Source organism: Canis lupus, chromosome 34, assembly GCF_011100685.1.
Source record: "Canis lupus familiaris isolate Mischka breed German Shepherd chromosome 34, alternate assembly UU_Cfam_GSD_1.0, whole genome shotgun sequence".
NCBI classification, from domain to species: domain Eukaryota; kingdom Metazoa; phylum Chordata; class Mammalia; order Carnivora; family Canidae; genus Canis; species Canis lupus.
In genome coordinates, this window is record NC_049255.1 from 8,952,658 (window position 1) to 8,970,308 (window position 17,651).

A 17,651-nucleotide genomic window follows, 5' to 3' on the forward strand; every position below is an offset into this window, starting at 1 on the left:
CTTCTTCCCTTCTTCTCTGTGACTGTCTTGTGCCTCAGATTAGTTCAACCCATACAGCCGCTGCCCTGAGTGCCTGCTGCTCTGATTCCTGCTGTCCTATGAAAGTCCATGTCCCTCAGGTCCTGCCCTGGGTGGCCCCTGTTTCCTACTCCCACACTGTTTCTAAGTGTGCCTACTCACCTCTATGGCTTCAACTCCTTCCTTTGATGCTTCCTCACTAACCTCTGTCACTACCCCAGGCCCTCCTTATATAGCCCACATCCTGCACTGCCCCCAGTGATGCCTGCCTGACCTGATAACCTGATGAGTCCCATGCCCAGAACCAAAGCTATCCCCTTCTCCAAATCTCACCACTGGGGTTTCCTGCATTGTCCTGCCTCATGGGGGCAGCTGCCCAAACCAGAGATTTATGATCTATCTCCCCTTCCCGTAGATTCCTTACACTCCCCACTCATCTCCATCACAACCCCAGTAGTGATGGATGTCAACCATTACTTTGTACACTGAAACTAATAGAATGCTGTATGCCAGTATATCTCAATAAAATAAAAGTGTGAGTCAAGGATTTCAAGGTTTTTTATTTTAAAGATTTATTTATTTATTTGAGAGAGGGAGGGCGAGGGAGGGAGAGGATGTGAGTGGGGGGAAGGGTAGAGGGAGAGGGAGAGAGAGAATCTCAAGCAGACCCCTGCTGAGCAGGGACCCCCCCCCAATATTGGGCTTGATCACACAACCCTGAGATCATGACCTGAGCTGAAATCAAGAGTCAGAGGCTCAACTGACTGAGCCATCCAAGTACCCCAAGGATTTCAGTTCTAAACTTCCTAGAACTTGAGAAATTTTGTAGTCAAAAATTTTTGAGTATTCTAGTAGGGGTCAAGCTTCATCCAACTAAAACAAAATTTTGGAAAAATAAGAGATAATGAGTACTGAATGGCTTTAATTGGAAAATCAAAAAATTTTCCAATTAAAATTTGGAAAACTTTGGCAAAATAAGAGATAATGAGAATTGAATGGCTTTAATTATAAATCTAAGATTAAAATAAGCATAATAAACCTTTAAGGACATTATCTAACAAAGTAGAAATACAACTCAAAATGGGAGTGAAAGAGAAATGCAGACCCAGTTTAATGATCACGGCAAAGGTTGTAGGTGGGAGTGAGAGACACCAGTGAAACTAGCAAACCAAAGTCTCACAGATGTAGGTGGTAAGGAAAACAGGAGTTATGAGCTGAGAGCCTTAGTTATTGAAGGACACACTACCTAATTTGCCCATGTTGAGGGCTTCCCCTGAGGCTCCTTCACCTCTGACCCTTGTGGTATCTTCTAAATACTTCAAAAAAAAAGGGGGCACCTAGCGGGCTCAGTCGGTGCAGTGTGCAACTCTTGATCTCAGGATTCTAAGTTCGAGTCCATGTTGGGTGTGGACATTACTCAAAAATAAAATCTTTAAAAAATATTATTTTTAAAAATGCTAGGAGAGAAAGAAGACCACGTAAAAACGGGTCTCAGTCAACACAGGGATATATATTTTGTGACATTTTGCAAATATATGAACATTTAAGACTATTTTTTATTCATTAATAGCCATGAAGTTGCACATAATGTATTAAAGTAGAAGTACATAGCTTTGTAAGATTATGAAAGAGAACACTGTGAAAACACCTCATTTATGAATTTTTAATTCTCATGAACAGGAATTCAAGCTTTATGAATTGGCACTTCTATTGAAGATTTATAAAGTATTATTAATCTGTAAATTTTATCATTTTAAAATCTCAATGATTATCTTGACTGATTTTCATTCTATTTAGATGTTTAAAAATTAGATAACAAGCTCAGATAAGTTCAATGATCTACTTCAATCTGAATATTAATATAGAAATAACCAGCACATTTTTCTCATTCTATTCACACCAAACACATATATAAAACTATATTTACACATCTTAGTCATCTATCTAAATATGTTTTGTGTTTGGACATAGTCACAGAAATACAGGAACTAAAATTATTTTGTTGTTACATAACAAAAATATATAATTCTTTGGAGAAAATTTAAAAATTATAGAACAGTTTAATGAAAAAAATTACCCATAATTCTAGAAGAATTACCCATAATATCTAGAGGAAACTTCTGTAACTATTTTGAGATTTTTTTATGCCAGACTTTTATTTTTAATATCTTATTGTAATGACATTTTTGCAATTCAAATCCAAATTTTTCACTTAATGCTATGGTAAACATTTCCCAGTATATTAAATATTGTTTGTAAACCAAATTTTGATGGTTATATATTATTCCACCACATGAACACCTGGTTATTTCATTAACAAATTCTATATCATTTTAAATGTGCATCAAAGTTCATAAGAGTTATTGTTGCTATTATATTTAACTTCCTTAGGATCAATTCATGAAGTGGAAGCATGAGGTCAAAGTTCCTAAATATTTTGAGTTTTTTTGTCCAGATGTCCAATGACTTCCCTACATAATTGTACCAATTTATATGAGCAAGGTTTCAGAGGACTCTTAAGCCACGCCTTCAGTGGAATATATTTCACATGTTCTAAAATGTTATTTTGGCAAAATAAAATATAGGTTAACTATCATCCATACCCTAAGTCCTGGTTATTGCTTTGTTTTTGTTTTGTTGGGTTTTGTTTAATCAGTTTTAGTAAATGATATGGAATATTTTGGAAAGAAATTATAATCCAAAACATGAGCTTCTGATTACCGAGATGTTGGGGCAACAGGCTCCAAGGTCTCTCTTCTCCCTCCTCTTTACTAAGATAAAAGAAAAACCTATTTTTATTCAGACAAGTTTTCGAATACTCAAACACATGTGGTTCCATATTGATGATAAAACCTGCTTAGGGCCAGCTACCAACTGATTTTTTATACTTCCTATTTTCGGAGATGTTCAAATTCAAGATTAAGGATTCAAGAAATTATTACTAATTTTCTGTCTCTCCCTTTTTAAGGTTAGAATGTTGAGCATCTTCAGAACTAAAGTATCATAATATTACCCTGCCACCTAGGGGTATTGCCAAAGAAATTTATACATGCACAGTAGACAGAAAGGTGTAGTATGTTGGTCAATATACAAAAATTCTGTTAATACTATAAATAATTTAGGCATTAAATTCTGTCACTAATACAAATAGCATCCACCTTATGCTTTTATGTTTTAACTCTTCCAAAATAATCTATGTCATTAAAACCATAGTGAAATGGAAATGATTAAGATGCTCCTTATGTCTGCCATAGTCTTCATGGAAATGTAAAAGTCAACACAATGAAGACTGCACATTGATATGTCCTGGCCCCATAAATAACATATATGTTTTCCCCAAGCCCTCCATGCCCTTTATTATTCCTCATTTAAGGCAGTGCTGTGTGCTTGGGAGACAAATCTCTGTTTGGGGCTTGGCCAGTTGTCCACTGCCATGGAGGTGAGCAGGGGCCCCAGATCATAGTGTGAACATACAGTCTGGCTGGCTAAACCCTTCATACCACCAAAGGCAATGAAAAACCATCATCCAAACTGTTGGTTTCCTATGGCTGTCCTCCGACAATGCCTAACAACATTTTCTAATCCCCTGAAAATAAGCTTTCCCTGATGAAATTTACTGAAGTGAGAAATCTAAATATTCAAACTTAATAGCAGTCACTGCCTCCTCTGTGCAGAGGGGATGTCTACCCCGAGGGACCTAAGAACCCACACGCATTTGGGGAGATAGCGAGCGTCCGGACGTGCAGGCCAGATAGCGGAATCCTTCACGAAGCACACTTGGCCACTATTTAAAATTAATGGAGCATGTAAACAGAACTTCATTTTGGAAACTCACACATTCTGACCTACAGCAGGGTTGTCCGGCTCTGCAAACTGAGGAAGTGACGAGAAGCTCTGCAGAGTGGCCCCAGCCGCCCTCCGTCGCTGGCGTGGCCTGTCCCCTCTGTGCCTTGGGGTCGAGATGCCCAAACCCAGGGCACCTCCCCAGCCCATACTCTTCAGTCTGATCCTCAGGATCCCGAAGGAATGAGCAAGATGAAGGGAAACAGAGTCTGTGTCGTGTGTTAGCCTTGTCATTTCAATAGTGATGCTATTTGTCCCAGGGACTGGTGACTAGTTCCCTGACCTCAAACCTCTGTAATTAATCCCTGCAATAATATCAGCCCAGAGGGAACCTCCTCTCCTTAATATTAGGAAAATCCTCAAACCTCACCCCCATACCTGTTTTCTTATATTTCCCTCTTTCAAGGCAGGGGGATGGAAATGAAAGATGTAGGTGGCCGGGGTTCTGCTTAGCTTGGGGCTCTTCTTCATCGTGACAGGCCTTTGTTCCTGCACAGAGAGAGCTCTAATTACACCCTCTCCAAGTCAGGGCTCCATGTCGGGGCCATGCAAATGCCAGGCGCCTTTTCTCTCCTCATTATGACCTGTCTCTTCCCAGGCACATCACTTTCTCCAAGGGTGGGGGCTCTTCCTTCTGAGTTACAAACACACTTTCTTCATCTCCATCTTCTGCTTACCGGTTTTGCTCCAAATCTCCTTCCTGTGTAGAGGACTGGGAAAAAAATGCTGGTTTGGATCATTTACCATATGTGCCAGTTTTTGTACTAAGAGAGCAGCGACAATGGTGTCAGATTGCCCTTGCATTCCCTCATGCGGGCTGCGGTCCAAGCTCACGCCAAGGCCCCAGGAGTGTGGTTGGGCCTGCCACCCCCTGTATGACCACCACAAGGCCACCTTGGGCCAGTGTAATGACATCATTTAAAATGCAATCTATGCACTCCAGGATTCCAAAACCCATCTGAAAGACACTCAAAGTAGCTGAGCCCGGGCTCCACTTGCACTTGGTGAAGGGGTCTGATTTGTGCTTTTTAATTAGGAGGTTACTCAAATACCCTTGAAATGCAAACTCAGACAATAACCAGACTAGGTCTTAGTATAATGGTAATTGTTGGGCTTTTAGGAAAAAATATTGAAAGGAGTCCATAATATTTTGGCGTAATAGAAGGATCTTTACAAGCTCATCTCAATTTCATAGTTTCTACTGTTATTGTTGGCCATGTCTTTATTTCAAAGGATTGCAATTGCTCTTCCAAGTTTAAAAATCAAGTCAATACCTGATGGAACAACATGAATAGCAATTCTTTTGGTTTTATTTACATTTCTTAGCACAATTTTAAAATTCAACACCAAAAAGAATTGACATAAATTTGAAAATTTTTGTTTTGTGCAATAGTATCTTCATCTGGTAAATAAGTCTTAGTAAGAAATGCTCACTAACTTTACAGAGATAAAATGTTCCAATTATATAAAATTAATAGGAGTTATTAACTCTGCTATAATTTGATATTTGCTGGTACAGAAAAAAGGTTTCCTCTTCTCAGCATCCATTTAGATAATAGATAATTCAGTACATATTTTATAAACAGTATTTAAATTATTTATGAAAATAAGATCCTGTATATTTTTACATATACATATACACAGGTTTTTGAGGAAATAACATTGAGCTATAAATTGTCAAATTATGCCATCATATGTATAACATGTGTTATTTAATATACTTAATTCCTTTTATTATACATTATATTGAAAACACTGATGTTAATTGGGCTGCTCTTGACTTTGCAGACTTTATTTTCTTGACTTGTGTTTTAACAACTAAATTATTCCTTTTTATTAGCAGTCACATCTCTAAAATATTCCTAAATGATAAAATCAAATAATTTTCCTATTACTATTATAGATAATTTCTGTATGTCTTTAAATAAATTACCACTGTTGAGTTTAAGCATTTTCATTAACAGGCGATTCTATCCCCTGCTTGAACTATCCTAATTAATTTTCCAGCTTTGATGTGAGATACTAAGATCACCTCATATAAGTAAAACGTACAGAGAGAATAGTGAGATCCTTGAATTCTTCAAATAATTGTTCAAGATTGTTTCTCATTGATAAGTATCAGATTACCTTTATATATAATTGATACCAATATATATTTTGCAGGAAGTGATTGCCTGAGCCAAAGATTTTTAGATACACAGATGCAGAATGATAATGTTTCCAATGGTATGATTTTGAACATTTGTCTGTTTCATGAAGTCACATCCAACTGCATAGTATTTACGAAAGATAGAAAAGTGTTCTCTGGTTTCCTGTTTGTAAAATTTGTGGGGCATCGTTGACAAAATCATGGGTGCTGCAAGGAATGCCTTGCAGAACCAAGGTCTGTTGGAGACACAAGTTCGTCCCCTGCACCCTCCGAGCCTGGTGCTGGTTCCCCAACATGGGCCATGCAGCCCCCAGAGCTCTGAGTGACTAACTCTGCAGGACACATGTCCCACGCTGCCCCCACGGCAAATTACTCTGAGATTTTTTTCAAAACAGATGCTTTTATTGGCCTGTTTGCCTTCATTCATGATCAGGTAAATTAGATTTTCTTCTTGAAAATCTATTCTAAAAATAATTGGGGTCATTTTAGCCATTTTTTTAAAGCAACATGAGTATTTTGGAAATCAATTGCTTTTTACTACCATCAAAATCTGGACTAGATTTGAAGATTTTCACTGCCTCACTGAATCCCTGCATGATAAAAACAGCTCCCAAAAATGAAAAATACAGCAAATGATCTACTTGGATCACTTCGATCTTAAAATTTTGTGGTTCCTCCCACTCCAGAAGGCATATGAATCGATTAAGTGAAAACTAGTGAAATAAAGAGCATATTTGTCAGTAAACTCTGGGGCTGTCAGAGGTGAATAATTATGCTCTTTGCCAATTCAAAAGAAAAAGAAGGAAGGGACAATAGCAGCAAGACGGAGCTACTAAACTAGGTTGACCAAGACAAGGATTAATTTATTGAATTCTCACCACCAACCTCTGCAGCATGAGGAAACTGAAACAGAGAGGTTGCACAACTTGCCCGATGTCACCCAGCAATCAAGTTGTGGAGCCCAGAATGGAAACTTGGGCATCTTGCTCCCAAATCTTACCCACTAACTGCTAGGAGTGGCTATGGCCTGGCCACCTCCCCCGGGTTACCCTCAGTGCTTTCTTATGTAAATAGGGGATTACAATACCTGGCTGGGGCAGGAATTAAATGAGGCAATTGTTATTGTCAAATCTCTTGGCCAGTTTGCAGAAAGGGCAGGAACCGTGCATGGGTGTACACGGATGTATGTGTTGCTCATATGTCCCTAACCCTAGAACTTTATCTCCCATCAAGGAGAAGTTCAATAAATGCTGGGAGAATAAATAAATGTATGTATAGTATAATATAGTATATGTATGTAACTGAATATTAAAAATGTTTTTAAAAGTGTTCTTGGAAAATTAGTTTTAATCTTTTTTTTTTTTTTTTTTTTTTTTTTACTTTGTCTTATACATTATGGCTTTTACTACTGTTACCTGTGAACTGATTGTTCGCTCCTCCCCTTACCAGACAGTGAGGTTATTTAGTTCAGGGGCCAAGACTTGCCAATTTTTATACTCACACATAGTGGGCACAAAATAAATATTGGCCGAATACAATTAGGTTTGCTTTTACTCCAGGGCACTGTAATTCTTTGTCAGTTTGAAAGTGGCAATGAAGGGAAGATTTGCTTTGCAGGCTTGATATTAACAAGAATTCTGGCCTATGTGTTGTGATCCATTTAATTCATGTTCAAAATGCATTTTTCCCCAAGTGCTATATACATAACAGAGGAACAGCCAAACCCAGCTGGACATCCCTGACTGGCACTGGCCTGGTGCCCACAGGCAGGAGAAGCCAGGTTAGGTGTTGCAGAGGGGCGTGGCTAAATCTTCAGGCTTTCCTTAGAAAGGAGGGGTAAACAAAACAAAACAAAGCAAAGGAAAGAAAGAAAGAAAGAAGGAAAGAAAGAAGAAAGCAAGAAAGCAAGAAAGCAAGAAAGCAAGAAAGCAAGAAAGAAAGAAAGAAAGAAAGAAAGAAAGAAAGAAAAGAAAAAAGGGATAAACTTTGAAGGACAAGTTGTGACTTCAGGGATGAAAGAGAAATCCGAAGCAAATGTAGATGACAAAACAGGGAAAAGCATCCATTAAGAGTTTCAGTCTCACTGACTAACCTCCTCCTGCAATTGGAGTGCAGGGAACAGGTGTAAAATGTCTTACTTTCACTCTGCAGTTTTCTTGGATGCATTAGTGCACAGATTAAAATCTTCCATGTTCGCTTTCACCGTGTCAATGCTTAAGGACATAAACACAAGGAAACAGCATCTTGTCCTGTGATGTCAAAGCCTGCTATTAACTAGATAAAGCCGGTTTCAGACCTCATTAGTCCAGTCTTGTCTCTTGGTGAGCCTCCTCCCTCAGCATGAGAACACCTGACCTCGTCTCCTCTCTCTTTGATTTCCAAGCCAAGCAGGTTTGTGTGTAAAAGCCCTCTGGCAGGAAGCTACAGTGTCGAGGCCTCTCTCCCTACGGAGAGTTAAAACAAGACCTGCCTTTAAACTGATCTGCTGGGATGGGTGCATGGGTGCACGCAGGGGTGTGTGTGTGTGTGTGTGTGTGTGTGTGGCTGTGAATCCCCACATGGGGGTCCTGTGTCGTGAGGTTGCAGGGTCCCCAGAGTCTATCACCCAGATAGACCCACGCGGAGGCCGCGTGCCACATCATCAAAGTGATGTTGACAAACTCAAAAGCAAAGAAGAGAAGCAAAAATGATAAAGCAGGTGAGAGGACTGATTTATGAGGAAGAATACAAAGAACTCCAGATAAAAGTGAATTGGATTTTGTCTTTCTTGTGGAGCACTTTGGGGGAATTCTAAATAGGAAGTCAGAGGAAACATATCTGGAAAACAAAAGTGTGGAGATTCGGGGAGAAACCAAAAGGAGATAAATTAAGAAAAACAGCATTTGGTTAGCTAAAATGGGGACACACTTTGTTTGGGATCATGATCCAGAAAATAACACATTGCCGAATGAATTCATGTTAAAATGAGTGAACACCGTATATTGACGTTGCAAAAGCTGACTTAAAAACAAAAACAAAAACAGTGTTTATGTAAATGCTGGCACATATTGGAATGTAAATTATCTGAGGACTTAAAATCTTCACACATTAAATCTGATAGATGAGCTCACAGCGGACAGGCCAGGAGGGGTGTGAGGTGTCCTGGCCTGGGAAGGAATGTCAGTAGCATCTTCCTTTTCCATACACTTGGCTCCATACTTTACTCTGGAGGAGAACTATTTGACAGTCTGACCCCTGGGAATAAAGTCAATATCAATCAGGGCTTGAGATCTGCTGGCATCAGGGAACAAAGAAAAACCCTATTTATCTATGGAAGTGCAATGCCACATGAGCATAAGTGTTTATATTAAATGAAAAGTTTATGATGCTTTGCAGCAATTTATTATGATTTTCCTCCAAACAGCTGTGCCTTCACCATCTTCCCAGAACCTTTCCTAGGAGTTGAGTTGGGTGCACACTCTCCCCCCCATGAGTACTCACTGATTCTAATGGTGACTCAGGCAGTGACCAGCTCCTAACAGCAAATGGAAGGTGTTTCTGGACTGTTCCTGCAGCAACACAGAGCTATCGATTTCCAGCTAAATGCCTCAACTGCGGTTATCGTTACATTAGATTTCATGTGTTTTGTAGTTAAAATGCATGATTATTAGCGTACAAAAGCATGTGTTGGGGGTCTCACATTTTTTAGAGCAGGAGAATATGGAGCTCATGTTACAACTCAGAGACTGGAGATGGGCCTAATTTTCAGAGATTAATCGTATTTTGACACACCTAATAAAATGCAAAATATCAGAGCATGATAAAGAAGACTTAGGAAAGTGTATTTTGTTCTCATGGCTAACAAACACGATCAGCAAACTTTTATCAGTTTTTTTTTTCAGGTAATAATTAAATGTTTGATTTAGAAGAAATGCAATGAATGTGAGATGCTCCCAATCAGTATCAAGTGTCCTTTTTGTACGATAGACACTTATTTCTTTACGTAACTCCTTCCAGAGAGCTCATTTTCACTAGAAGCCAAACTAAAATTTCATACTTTGAAATGTCTTTTGGAAGCCGGTTTCCTAGGAGTCTTTTCTTCGCTGGACGTGAGGCTGAGCTGGCTGCGGGGCAGGCTTGGAGCCCGTGAGACACACTCACTCTCCCTGGATTATAAGGTTTCTTAGCAATTGCTTTACTTGGGTTTTTCTATTTCTTTTTTCCCCCTATTTAATATTACAAAAGTGATTACAAATATCTGCTCTGCTTTTCCATTTCCTGCACTGGGATTTCCTTATTCTTCCTTCAGAAGTCAAGTGGGGAGCCTTCCTTCCCTCTGCCCATGCTAATGTTTCCAGAATGTTCTCTTCTCCTTGCTGGTCACTGGTTCCTGCTTCAGCCTGTCCACCCACACTATCCATCCCTTGGTGTTTTCCTCACTGACAGGCCTATAACCCTGACATTAGTTCCTAAATTCACCTCTTAGGGAGCATGAGGCCATTTCCAAAATCGTGAATTTGGAAGACTATTCAAGTATTCATCTTTTACTCATCAAGTGCAAAGGGTAACCCCTTATTTTTTTCTTTACCGAGGAACAACAAAAAGAAAATATTTGAGAATCTCTTTCTAGCAGGATTCAAAAAAAAAAAAAAAAAGGCACAAAATAACCAAAGAGCATCATCCATCAGAGGAATCTGATTTTGCAGGTAGCAATTGTGTATGTTGAAGAACAAGGTGACAATGAGACAGACACTGGGCACTGGGAGTGACCCTGTGGACTTTGGGGAAAGGGGTGCCTGTGCCCCAGGAGGTGAGGAGGACACTGCAGGGGGCCCACTGCTGCGGAGGCTCAGGAGCACTAAGCCACCGGGCTTCTGTGCTCATCTGTGGGGCTCCTTCTGGCGGAAAACACACGTACGCAGTGCCCCAGTCCCTATGGCCACATTTCCTCATCGTGACCTTCCCTGGAGTGCTGCCACCATGCAGAGGGCATGCCAGAGGCCTGGTGTTTTGTTTCCAGCACATTGTGGGATCACTCTGGGGCAGAGCACAGGCTGTAGGCCATGCAGCCGGGGAGCAGAAGCACACATAGCCCACAAGCCTGTCAGACCCCAACCTACCTTTGGGAGTGATGCAGATGTCTAAGGAGTGTGTGTCACGTTGGCCCCTACTGTGTGTCTGCTTCTCACCCGAGCTGGTGCACCTGCACCGAGTAGGGCTTGTCTCCAAGGGGAGCCCAGGCCACCGGCACAGAGAGCTCTGAGTTGGGCCTGGAGAAGGGCAGGGAAAAGGAAACCCAGGAAGCAGCCCGAACAAAAGGCCTGCTCTCCCAGCACCGGCTCCGAGGACGGTGCTCCTGAGCCACTCGCACCCGAGGAGCCAGGCAGCAGCAGGTGGCAGCATTGTCACAGGCCTGGCGGCCAGGCCAAGCGGGCAGGGACACTTGCGTCCTGCAGGAAGTTTCGCATGTGGAGAGGACATGGACCTTTCAAGAATTTATTGCCACCTCCTGACTGCTCCATTGTTTGCCTGTGACTGAAGCGAGTAATTAGGCACCAGCACTCGAAGCTCAAGTTATCTGAACTCTTCCCTCCACTTGCTGTTTTTCCTGTGTGACACCAACCTGCGTTCCCTCACCTGGTTTACCCGTGGGAGAGATAGCACCAATCTATCTCTTGCTAAAGAAGAACAAAACCGAACCAGAAACAACTGGCAGAGGGGGCAGGATGGGGGGCATAGGCGGTAGGAGCAGGATGGAGGGGGCATAGGCAGTAGGGGCAGGATGGGGGGCATAGGCGGTAGGGGCAGGATGGGGGCATAGGCGGTAGGAGCAGGATGGAGGGGGCATAGGCGGTAGGGGCAGGATGGAGGGGGCATAGGCAGTAGGGGCAGGATGGGGGGCATAGGCGGTAGGGGCAGGGTGGGGGGCATAGGCGGTAGGAGCAGGATGGAGGGGGCATAGGCGGTAGGGGCAGGATGGAGGGGGCATAGGCAGTAGGGGCAGGATGGGGGGCATAGGCGGTAGGGGCAGGGTGGGGGGCATAGGCGGTAGGAGCAGGATGGAAGGGGCATAGGCGGTAGGGGCAGGATGGGGTGGGCATAGGCGGTAGGGGCAGGATGGGGGGCATAGGCAGTAGGAGCAGGATGGAGGGGGACATAGGCGGTAGAGGCAGGATTGAGGGGGCATAGGTGGTAGGACCAGGATGGGGGGGCATAGGTAGTAGGGGCAGGATGGGGGGCATAGGCGGTAGGGGCAGGGTGGGGAGCATAGGCGGTAGGAGCAGGATGGAAGGGGCATAGGCGGTAGGGGCAGGATGGGGTGGGCATAGGCGGTAGGGGCAGGATGGGGGGCATAGGCGGTAGGGGCAGGATGGGGGGCATAGGCGGTAGGAGCAGGATGGAGGGGGACATAGGCGGTAGAGGCAGGATTGAGGGGGCATAGGTGGTAGGACCAGGATGGGGGGGCATAGGTAGTAGGGGCAGGATGGGGGACATAGGCGGTAGGACCAGGATGGGGGGGCATAGGCAGTAGGGGCAGGATGGGGGGCATAGGCGGTAGGAAGGAATGCGGTCTCACCTTCACGTTGAAGGTGGGCTACATCCCTGGGTACGACCCTTCTTTTTTCTCGAAGTGGTGATGGAGATGAGTGACAGCTGGCCCATCCTTGTCATCGGAGTCTGCGGAGCGCTGGAAGGGACAGTCACAATGGGGAGCGGCGGGTCACAATGGGGGAGGCGCCGCCAGGACGCAGCCGGCCGGGCCTGCACTTTCCCGGGAAGGGCAACCCCGGTGCCTGTCCCCGAGCAGCCCAGCAGCCCGGCCCTTGGTCGGAGGAGCAAAGCCGGGAGAGCGGCCGAGGGCGACGCGCTGGAAGCGGGCACTCACCGGTGGGTCACGGGGCGGCGGGAGGCGGGAGGCGGCGGCAGGTGGCAGGAGGCAGGTGGCAGGAGGCAGGAGGCAGGTGGCAGGAGGCAGGAGGCAGGTGGCAGGTGGCAGGAGGCGGCGGCCTTGCCTCCGCGGCCCAGGCGCCCTGCTGTCCGGCCGCCGTGGTTGGGTCTCGGCTTTGCTCGGGTGCTGGTGCCCGCGCGGGGCGCCCAGGCCTGGAGCAGCGTCCCGGGAGTTAGTAAAACTCCTCCCGTGAGAAGTCCGTGGAGCTGCCACGCCGAGGCCGGGTCTGACACGGTGGAGCCGTCGATGCAAGTTCCGTGTAAATGATGCCAGAGTGAAGCGCCAGGATTCATTAAACCGGGCAGAGTTTCTCATTAAACGTGTAGATTGACAGTCGGAACTAACTGTCATTTGCGGCTTCCCGAGAGTCCCCCCTACCCAATAATAGGTATATATACATTTGCAAAGCTGATACTATATTTAGAATAAAATAGCGAAATTGGGACTATTTGGTGGCTGGTAGATGCCTGCTTTGTATAAAGACGGCAGTGCTCTTTCCTCCTCTGTCACCTCTCCGGAGGAAGCACAAACCCAGGCGGGAGGCTAGTCACCAACATTTCCAGTTTACGTCAAAATGAAAGATAAAATGGACCCGTGCTTCCTAGAATATATTTAAATATTAACCATAAACTCAAGAAACTCACAGCTTGGGCTTTCCGTTTTCTCGCCATTTAATTCATGCATTATTTCACTTTAACTACAGCCAATAAATCCTTTATGGGAAATTCCTCCTAATATGACTACGGAGGAACGGTCAAAAATTAACATCTCTTCATGCTTGGAAAAGTGACTTGATGAAGGAAAAGCACACACTCATTACAGAAATATAATTTTTCCTCAAAGATCTGAGGCCCCTAGGTGACACTGTTTTGCATCTTAACATAAAATATGTAATGCAGAACCTTCTGGTATTAACAGATAGCGCCAGAGTACTCTGCCCTGGGCAGTTTGCAAAGATGCGAGATAGTCATGCCTTGAGGTACGAAAAGAAAATATTTCTTCCATAAATGCGGGATCCCGATCATCAATGAGCAGATATTCCGGAAGGCGCTGTCAATATGAAATGTCATCTAGGGGCAAAGATGCTTTCCTGATCTTAAAAAAAAAAAAAAAAAAAAAAATGAGAGAGAGAGAGAGACAATCAGTATATGCGTCTATGTTCATGTAGTTACATATTCAAAACTGTATGAGAATGATAGAAGAAGCTTTGGGGAAGAGTCTTCAAAAAAATAAATGCAATTTTCCAGAGAACAACTGGAAGGACCATGTCATTACTTGGAGATCTTTTACTAAGAATTGTCTTCCAGGAACGTAGGCTCTGTTTCTGCTCCCTCCCAATTTATTCACGTCCTTAAATGCACTTCTAGTGAGGAAAAAAAAAAAAAGTTAGGAGAAGTACACTCCTGTCTGTGAAAAGCTTCTTCCTTTTTACACCTATGTTCTAGAAGGAGCATTTCAATTGACGGTAATGTGACTTTTAGCCCACAGTCTCATTTCTTCATTCTGTCAGGAGCTGGGATCTCCCTCTTCAGGTAGACTCTCTAAAGGCCCCCTGAGCTACGACGAATTTGAAAGCATTTTCTCGGGAAAGCTTTTTCTCATTCTCTTTTCTCAGTCTTTCACAGTGAGAATTTATTTCAGAAGGTGGCTTTGTACTCTTTGTATACAGATCTAGACAGAAGTGGATATAGATATAGATGGGACAGATACGGATGCAGGTACAGGATCTCAGGGCTCAATGCTCTTCGTGTCACCTTCTGATTTGCATGCCTGCCTCTTGTCTCGCTGGTCCCCTAGGGCGAGAAGTATTCTTGTGCTTTTTTGTGCATCACTGACTACCCTTGTCAGGTGCTTTAAAAAATAAATTATCAGAAATTTTTGAAAAAAAAAAATCTTCACCTTTGTCCTTGGAGCTGAAAGTATTACTTGAACATTCTTTCTGAGGATAGCGCAAATTATAGTAACATGTGCCATCTTAAATCAACGGTATCTTCATGATCTTGACATTCATAATTCTGCAAGTCAAGCCCAGATTGAAAACAATACCCTCCTTTAATTACATAAAAGCTTTTGAATTCATATTGCAGGAAAGAGCCCAGAATATCTAAAAGTGTGCTAGAAAAGTGAACTTGGCAAAGATAAAATAATTATTTACAAGGATGTGACTAAATTCCTGAAAAATTTTTAAGCTTTATTTAAAAGAATACTGGAAAAATAACCATCCACAGAATTTCTCATAGTTTTGTGCCATAAAGATTTTCTTTGGACTATAATTCACATGCAAAAGCTAAGATACAAATTACTTTTTTTTTTCAGAGCAACATTAAACACTGCAAAATTTTTAATTTGGCAAAGATGCAGAAAATTAAGGTATATGGTAATGTTCACATTTTAAATTAGTGGAAAAAACAGAATGTTCACCAAATAGCATTAAGAAAACTAGTTGCCATCTAAAAATAAATTAACCTGACCTCAAAAAATTTAAAATAGTTGAAATTGTGCAGCATGTGTTCTTTGACTACAAGGAATCAATCTAAATCAAGATCAGGCATCTGGACAATCCTCCCCATCCAAATTTGGAAAATAAACATCACACTTCTAAATAACCTATGATACAAGGAAGCAATCACATGAAAATTTGAAATATATTTTTAAAAAAGGTACAACTAAAATACATCATATAAAAACTTGTGGGATCTTGGGTACCAGTGACTGAGTCTCTTAAGCATGTGACTCTTGATCTGAGCTCCGGTCTTGATCTCAGGGTCATGAGTTCAAGCCCTGCTTTGGGCTCCATGCTAGGTTTGGAGCCTACTTTAAAAAAAAAATGTGGGATGTAGATAAAGAAGTTCTTTGAGGGACGTTTATAGCACTAAAGGTTAAATTAAAAAAAATGTTACAAATCATTTGATAAAACTTCCACATTTAGAAATTAGAGAGGAGGAAAAGTTAAATGTAAATGAATCATAAAAAGGAAAATAAAAAAATATAACAGCAGAAATCAGTGGAATTAAAAACAGAAGGGAAAAAAAACCCAGCAAAATCAATGGAATCAAAGCAGGTTAATTTTAAAAGATCAGTGAAATTGATAAAACTTTAGCCAGACTGATCAGAAATAAAAGAGAGAGGAAACAATTTACTAATAACAAAAATAAAAGAATCCTAGAGTTCTGCAGATGTTAAAGGGAATAACTAAGTGATATTACTAAAGATATACAAAAACATGTCATAGGTTAAATTAGATTTGTTGAATGATATAAACTGCAAAAGCTCATTCCGGAAGAAATAAATACCTGAATACTGTAATATCTATTAAGGAAATTAAATTTTTAGTTAAAAATATTGCCCCAATCACGAAAACAAAAGCAGACTCTGGGCTCAGGTGTCTTTACTGGCAATTGTATCACGTGGTTGTGGAAGAAATATAGTTCACCCTTGAACAACATGGATTTGAACTATGTGAGTCCACTTATATACAGATTTTTTTTATAAATACAAGACAGTTTTGTAAATGTACTTTTTCTTCTTTACAATTTTCTGAGTAACATTTCCTTTTCTCCAGCTTACTTTATTGTAATAATACATGCAATATGCAAAATATATGTTACTCCACTGCTTATATTATCAAAAAGGCTTTTTAGTCAACCATAGGGTATTGATAGGTAAGTTTTTAGGAAGTCAAAAATTATACATGGATTTTCAACTGTTCAGAGGTGGATGCCCCAAACTTTTGTGTTAAGAGTCAACTATAATATACCTGTTCTATATAACCACTTCCCAATTTACTTATTTCCCAATTTACTTATTAGTCCAGTCGTATACTGATATTGAAATTAGACAAAGATATTTCAAGGAAAGGAAAATATAGATTAGTAGGCCTAATGAATACAGTCAAAAAAGTATTTAACAGAACATAAGCAAATCAAATCCTGGATAATAAATCATGATCAAGTAGAGCTTATCTCAGTGATGCAAGGCTAGTTCAACCTTCATAAAATGATCCATGTCAATTAGTCAACATATCATACATACACATTTATATCATATATCAATATGAGGAGAAAAAAACACGTCATCATCTTCATAGGTGCAGAAAAAGCATTAGTGAATTCCAATAGCCATTCCTGAGAAAAACTTCCTTAACCTGAGAAGTCCCACCTACAGAGAACCACAGCTAATATCCTACTTAGTGGTGAAAGACTTGCTCCTAAGACTGACATGAATAAGCAAGGATGTTCCTTATCACCATTCCTAGTCAATATCTATATTAGTTCTCTATTGCTATCGCAACAAATTACCAAAAACTTAGTGGCTTAACACAACCTGCATTTATTATTTTACATATCAGTGAGTCAGAAATCTGACACAGATCTACTAAGTTAAAATCAAGGTGTCAGTGGGGCTTCATTCCTTCCCAGACACCATAGGAAATGATCCATTTCCTAAGCAGGAAGCTGTTGGTAGAAATCAGTTTCTTGAGATGTAGGACTGAGATCAAGGTCTACACTCTTAATCACATTTGCAAAGTCCATTTTTCTACTTAATGTAACTAATTCACAAATTTTGGAATTTAGGCTGTGGATATCTTTTTTTTTTTTTTTTTTTTTGGTCTTTTTGGTGGGGGGTGAACATTATTCTGCCTACCACAATATCACAGCAGAAGAACTGTCAAGTACAATATGACAAGAAAAGAAAAGAGTGATATTACAGGAG

At 41.5% G+C, this 17,651-nt stretch overlaps 1 long non-coding RNA gene across 4 annotated transcripts in view; it reads right to left on the minus strand.

Annotated features, from left to right (window-relative positions):
• Window positions 1-1,122: 1,122 nt before the first annotated feature.
• The window catches only part of LOC111093865, a 32,759-nt gene continuing 16,230 nt past the window's right edge, over window positions 1,123-17,651 (minus strand). For 2 of the 4 annotated variants that reach the window (XR_005383690.1, XR_005383691.1), the window contains 4 exons: window positions 12,876-14,033; window positions 12,567-12,677; window positions 11,110-11,259; window positions 1,123-4,573 (listed from right to left, as the gene is read on the minus strand). This is a non-coding gene — a long non-coding RNA (uncharacterized LOC111093865). The remainder of the gene's footprint in view (window positions 4,574-11,109; window positions 11,260-12,566; window positions 12,678-12,875; window positions 14,034-17,651) is intronic. The other 2 variants (XR_005383693.1, XR_005383692.1) reach the window with 2 other exon arrangements.